Source organism: Lagenorhynchus albirostris, chromosome 14, assembly GCF_949774975.1.
Source record: "Lagenorhynchus albirostris chromosome 14, mLagAlb1.1, whole genome shotgun sequence".
Lineage (NCBI taxonomy): Eukaryota > Metazoa > Chordata > Mammalia > Artiodactyla > Delphinidae > Lagenorhynchus > Lagenorhynchus albirostris.
This window is the reverse complement of record NC_083108.1, coordinates 19,715,673-19,722,136: the sequence shown is the minus strand read 5'-3', so window position 1 is coordinate 19,722,136 and position 6,464 is coordinate 19,715,673.

The following is a 6,464-nucleotide window of genomic DNA, read 5'->3' as shown; positions in this document are numbered from 1 at the left end:
GGCTATTTCCTTTCCCATGTTAGGGAAGGTTTCGACTATAATCTCTTCAAATATTTTCTCGGGTCCTTTCTCTCTCTCTTCTCCTTCTGGGACCCCTATAATGTGAATGTTGTTGCATTTAATGTTGTCCCAGTGATCTCTTAGGCTGTCTTCATTTCTTTTCATTCTTTTTTCTGTATTCTGTCCTGCAGCAGTGAATTCCACCATTCTGTCTTCCAGGTCACTTTTCCATTCTTCTGCCTCAGTTATTCTGCTATTGATTACTTCTAGTGTATTTTTCATCTCAGTTATTGTATTGTTTATCTCTGTTTGTTCCTTAATTCTTCTAGATCTTTGTTAAACATTTCTTACATCTTCTCGATCTTTGCCTCCATTTTTTTTCTGAGGTCCTGGATCATCTTCACTATGATTATTCTGAATTCTTTTTCTGGAACATTGCCTATCTCCATTTCATTAAGTTGCTTTTCTGGGGTTTTATCTTGTTCCTTCATCTGGTACATAGCCCTCTGCCTTTTCATCTTGTCTATCTTTCTATGAATGTGGATTTTGTTCCACAGGCTGCTGGATTGTAGTTCTTCTTGCTTCTGCTGTCTGCCCTCTGGTGGATGAGGCTATCTAAGAGGCTTGTGGATGTTTCCTGATGGGAGGGACTGGTGGTGGGTAGAGCTGGCTGTTGCTCTGATGGGCAGAGCTCAGTAAAACTTTAATCCACTTGTCTGCTGATGGGTGGGGCTGGGTTCCCTCCCTGTTGGTTGTTTGGCCTGAGTCAACCCAACACTGGATACTACCTGGGCTCTTTGTTGGGGCTAATGGTGGACTCTGGGAGGGCTCACGCCAAGAAGTGCTTATTATTGCAGTAATCAATAATTATGAAAGCTATTAATTTTATATTAAAAACAATGAACAATTTTCAGTTATTGAGTAGGGAAAGAGATTGACAGTTAATATGAATGTTGAAAGAGTACAAATACTTGATAACTTTATGATGAACACATATCCTTGAGTCAACAAAAAATGTGTGGTTGTTTTGTGGCATTATTTCATTAATAGATTACTACAAAAGTTAATACATACAAGTGGGGAGCTGTTCAACAAAACCCTGAAAATATGGTATTGGCTTCAGTAGGGAGTTGAGAAAACTGTTAGCAGAGGTTGAAATAATGATGAGGAAACTGCTTTATTAAAAAGCTTTCATGAAACATTTGATAAAACAGCTGCCTATGGTACCTTGGAAAACAGAAAATACACCTAATTAACTTTGGGGTTTGGGCAAGTTTATCTCCAGGCAAGATGTAGAAACCGCCACCTGGTGGCTTTTAGCTACATGGAGTATACTACGTACAAGAAAGAGTTGAACTTTAAAAAAAAAAAAAAGATGGTTAGGTTGCAAGCAGAAGTTAAAGGTAACATAGAGAGCCAGAACTACTAAATTGGAAAACTTGTCATCTTATCTCCAGCCACCCCAGTTAGCAAAGTCTCAAAGTGAGATGTGAACATGTGTCAAACATCAAATGAACACTGTGACTATCAGATATTTTGATAAGACTTCTGAGAGAGTTAAGGTGGTGCTGAGATCTTCTGAAGTGGACAAAAGCCTAAGGGTGTGGTTGCACAGAAGTCAGATCCAAAATTAGCCATAGGAAAATCTAGAGAAGTATATGTTGGTACCAGTTATGGGGGTGTGGCTTTTGAATATGTAATGGACCATAACCAGACAGTTACAGAAAGCTCAAAAGTTTTAAAGAGAGTACTACTAGCAAAAACACCAACTGCCTGGACGACAAGAGGGGTCAAGCTATACAAAGGTCTCTGGGCTCTTGACTTTCTGGGTAGGAAGCATCCTGAGAAAGTTATTCAGCTGCTAACAAGGATCATTTCTTCACAAAGAATAAAGGAGGGTGATGGGAAAAGGAGGGCATCTCAGATAGTGTGACAAAAAGCTGGAGAACAATGAGTCAGGGAGCAGCTCCCAGAGAGCAGGGTTGGGTCTAATCAGGGAGTATTTCCCCGTCGTCAGAATGGCAGGCCCAGTGGGATATCAGAATTGTTATGAACCAGTGACTCTATGCTTCCCATTCTTCCTCCTTTCCAATGGGACTATTCACTGTGGTTATCCTGTTCCTTTTTTATTATTGTATATTGGCTGCGTGTGTGTTGAGGCAGAGGGCTAGGAAACTTGTTTTTATTTCATAGGTCTTTGGACCAAGAGAAGCTGCATCTGGACCTGATATATATCACAAATTTCTAGACTTGAAGTCTGTTACTGTGATTGTATGAGACCTCTGTGGGTCTTGGGAATGAGTGAGTATATCATGCATGTGGAAGGAATGTGATTATGACCAGAGGGTGAAATGTCATAGATCAGCTGAATTAATGGTCTCACTTCTTCACCTCTTGTATTCATACTCCTTTACCATGGGACTTTACAGTTACACTAAAAAGGCAGATTCTATTTCTTTGCTTATATAGGATTACAAGTTTGGCGGAGTGACTTGCTTTGCCAATGGAATGTTAGACTTGAAAAACACTTAGTCTTTTTCCACCTCCAGGCAAGGCTGCTGGAGGATGGAGACTCGAAGCAGAGCTACGTCACTCCAGTTGTTCCAGCCCAGGCCATCCTTTCTCGGATGACCCACAGCCGTTTGCCAGACTTAAGATAAATAAAGTTAATTGTATGCCTCTGAGGTTTTATGGTTGTCTATTAAACATCATTATTGTGGCAACCAATAGTTATACAATAATTTACAATAGTATATATAAGTCATCTTGATTTATGAAAAAGATAAAGTATGTGAGAAAAGTGTTAGTGAAAAAAAGTGGTAGTGAAAAACAACTTATTTTGTTCAACCAATTAACTCCCCAAACAACCTTCAACTGGAGGATAAAATTTAAAGCAACTTATTAAAGTGATTATTGTAGACTGCCATTTTGCTAAAGGAATTTTAAGGTTTGCCAAAGCTATGAATCCTAAATTGAAGTTCATTTTTTTTTTTTTTTTTTTTTTTTGCGGTACGCGGGCGTCTCACTGCTGTGGCCTCTCCCATTGCGGAGCACAGGCTCCAGACGCGCAGGCTCAGCAGCCATGGCTCACGGGCGTAGCCGCTCCGTGGCATGTGGGATCCTCCCGGACTGGGGCACGAACCCGTGTCCCCTGCATCGGCAGGCAGACTCTCAACCACTGCGCCACCAGAGAAGCCCCCAAAGTTCGTTTTGAAACTCACAGAACTGAAGAAACTTTTCCCAGATTTTATGTCCAAAGGAGTTAGTAATATCATTATGTGTGCCACTTGAGCCTGTGTATTGAAGGGGTACAATATAGTGACTGTAGATATAGTCCAGAAGCTGACAATACTGAGAAATTATTTTTCCCTGCACACTCTTGTCAAACTTGAAAATGTAGACTTCTAAAAATTTTAAACAAAATTATAATACATATTTTTTGATAAAACTTCAGATTTATCCTTATGTTCCAGTTCATTCTATGATGGTGATAATAGGAGCTGGCCTTGATTTGGACAAATACTGATTTTAATACTCACCTACTGTTTGACCAAAATGTATATTTAATTCAATGTACTTCTATTTTTACATAGTTTAAAATTATAAATTTATTCTATTGTTGTTAGATATCTTAAGACATGAAAGACATTTAGGATGAAGCTCATTTTCGTTGACAGTGGATGCAATTTTATATTTCAAATAGTCTTGATAATTTTTCTAACTTCTTATGAGATCTAATTACATATATTGTTATTGTTTATAATGTTGCAAAGATCTCACATTAATGAAATGTCAGCTCTGCTATATTCTCGTTTTTGCTTTCATTATTTGCATTTTCAATCCTTAGTTTCTTTATAGAAATCTTTTAAATTCACTTCTCCATTTTCCAAGGGTTTTTCTTTCATTAAAACTATATCAATTTAACTGTAACCCTAGGAAACCCAATTTGTCAAAATATACTGAAAGCCAACGATCACTTTCAAAACTTCCACATTGTTGAACTTATTCTTACTCCTCAGAATGTCTTTTATAATATGTCTCAGGACCCTTTCATAACTGGTGAAGTGTGACACTGTAGGCAAGGTACACAGCATATATTAGGAATTGATTTTTTGAAAAAAATGAACATAAGTAGAAGTTGTAATATTTTATTTCTGCACCCCAGTAGAACTTCCCTTTTTCTTTTTCTACTACAGATGCTAGAATACCTTCAGATGCCAGGTCTGGCCGTGTGTTCCACTCTTGGCTAATGAGATGTGAACATCTTGGATTGAACGTGGAGGTTTCCAAAAAGGCTACGTACCAGGATGAAATCAGCTAAAATGTCTTTTAGCTTTTACCCTTCTTTGTCCTGCTTGGAACCCTGGGATAGTGCCACTGGGACAGAAAGACAGAAGCTACAATCGAAGCAGAATTGAGTGATGTAAAGAGCCTCCCGGTCCCAATTATTATTAGCTCTGTACTGCACACTCCCAGAGTTCCTGTGTGAGAGCAATAAACCTCTCAACATTTATGTTCTCTGAAAGTCCTCTTTTTTTGCACCCAAATACTTTCTTAACTGATATAATCATGTTGCACGGTTCTGGTTCATTAATGTTATATGTCCAACATCACAGTTAGATAAGATCCAAGATTTGAAGGTGCATAGGGAATAAGCATTTCATTTGATTAAATATAAACATTTTGTTTTGGTAATTCCAGTAATGTCTGAATATCTGAAATTATTAGGAAAGCTGCATGATTAGAAAGATTTAAAATATTTAAAGAAAAATCTAAGTTTAGAATTAAATTATTTTTATTTTTCATATTACTTGGATGACAGTATTACCTTCAAACTTTTGCGTTATATAGGATTTTCGTTATTACAGATGACACCTTCCATAATACTTCTTCCTAGGGTCTTTCTTAGAGCATACATTTTAAATTTTGATGAAGATTAATTTGCTATTTTTCCTTATATGGATCATACTTTTGGTATCCAGTGTAAGAATTCTGCCTAGCTGTAGGTTCTGAAGATTTTCCTCCTAGGAGTTTTGTAGTTTAATGTTTTACATTTAAGCCCATGTTCCATGTTGAGTTAGTTTTTGTACAAAGTGCAGGATTAGGCCTTTGGATGTCAGTTACTCCAACACCATTTGCTGAAAGGCTGTCCTTCCTCCAATGAATTGCTTTTGTACCGCTGTCGACCATCAAATGTGATTTAATATACTCCTGAGAATAGCATATGACATTTGACATTTTCACCTCTTTTTACCCATTCTGATGTTCTTCTTTCCTTTGCAAAGGACTCTGGATCCTATTGAACCTTCCATCTCAGCAGGCAGTCTCCTAGTTGAGGTGTAATGCGAGGACTGGTGGGTATGTACATTCAGCTCCCCACTAGGCCCTGCTCTCACCACCCTGGTGAAAGTAGAGCACTGACCGACCCTCATTGCAGATGTGAGGGGGCAGCTCAGCTCCCCTTGTTGGCAAAAATGGGCACTGATTTGCATAGACTTGTTGCCTCCAAGTGCAAATATAAGCTCAGCTCCCCACTGGGCCCTGATGACACCAGGGAGGGAAAGGGGAAGTGGAGTGCTGACTGACCCCATGTCCCACACCTTGCTTCACCTTGTTGATGCAAGCTAGGAGCAGATGCCCAGATTCCCACTGAGCCCTGCTGACACCAGTGAGGGTATATTAGTTTCCTATAGCTATCGTAACAAATTACCACAAATTTGGTGGCTTAAAGGAACAGAACTTTATTCTCACAGTTCTGGAGGCCAGAAGTCCAAAATTAAAGTGTCGGCAGGGCCACACTGCCTCTGAAGGCTCTAGGGGAGAATCTTTCTTTGCCTCTTTCAGCTCCTGGCAGCTCTAGGTGTTGCTTGGCTTATGGCCGCACAACCCCAATCTCTGCCTCTGTCTTCACATGGCCTCCTCCTCTCCACATGTCTCTCCTTTGTGCATCTCTTATGAGGACACTTGTGACTGGACTTAAGAGCCTGATAATCCAGGATGATCTCATTCTGAGGTCCTTAACTTAATTACATCTGCCGAGATCCTTTTTCCAAATAAGGTCACATTCAAGGTTCCAGGGATTTGACAAGGATGTACCTTTTGGGGGTCACCATTCAACACACTACAGAGGGCAAAACACTGATGCTGGGTGAGGATGGAGGCTCACATCATGCTGGGCCGTGGTGGCGCCAAGGATCAGGGAAGCTGACTGGTGACTAGCTCTTCCTTGACCTAGCTGGTTAAATCTTGCTGCTGCCAGGTGCGGGTGGAAGCTCACTCTGCCACTGAATCCCACTAACACTACCCCAGCAGGGATATCAAAGCACCATACCTGCCTCTGCTGGATGGAAGGTGGAAGATGAGCTCCCTGCTCAACCCTGCCGACACCACAGGCTGGGGCTGTCCAGGCACCACCGCCTGCTTCTGCGCCGCAGAGATGAGGTGGGGTGGAAGATTCGCTCTGC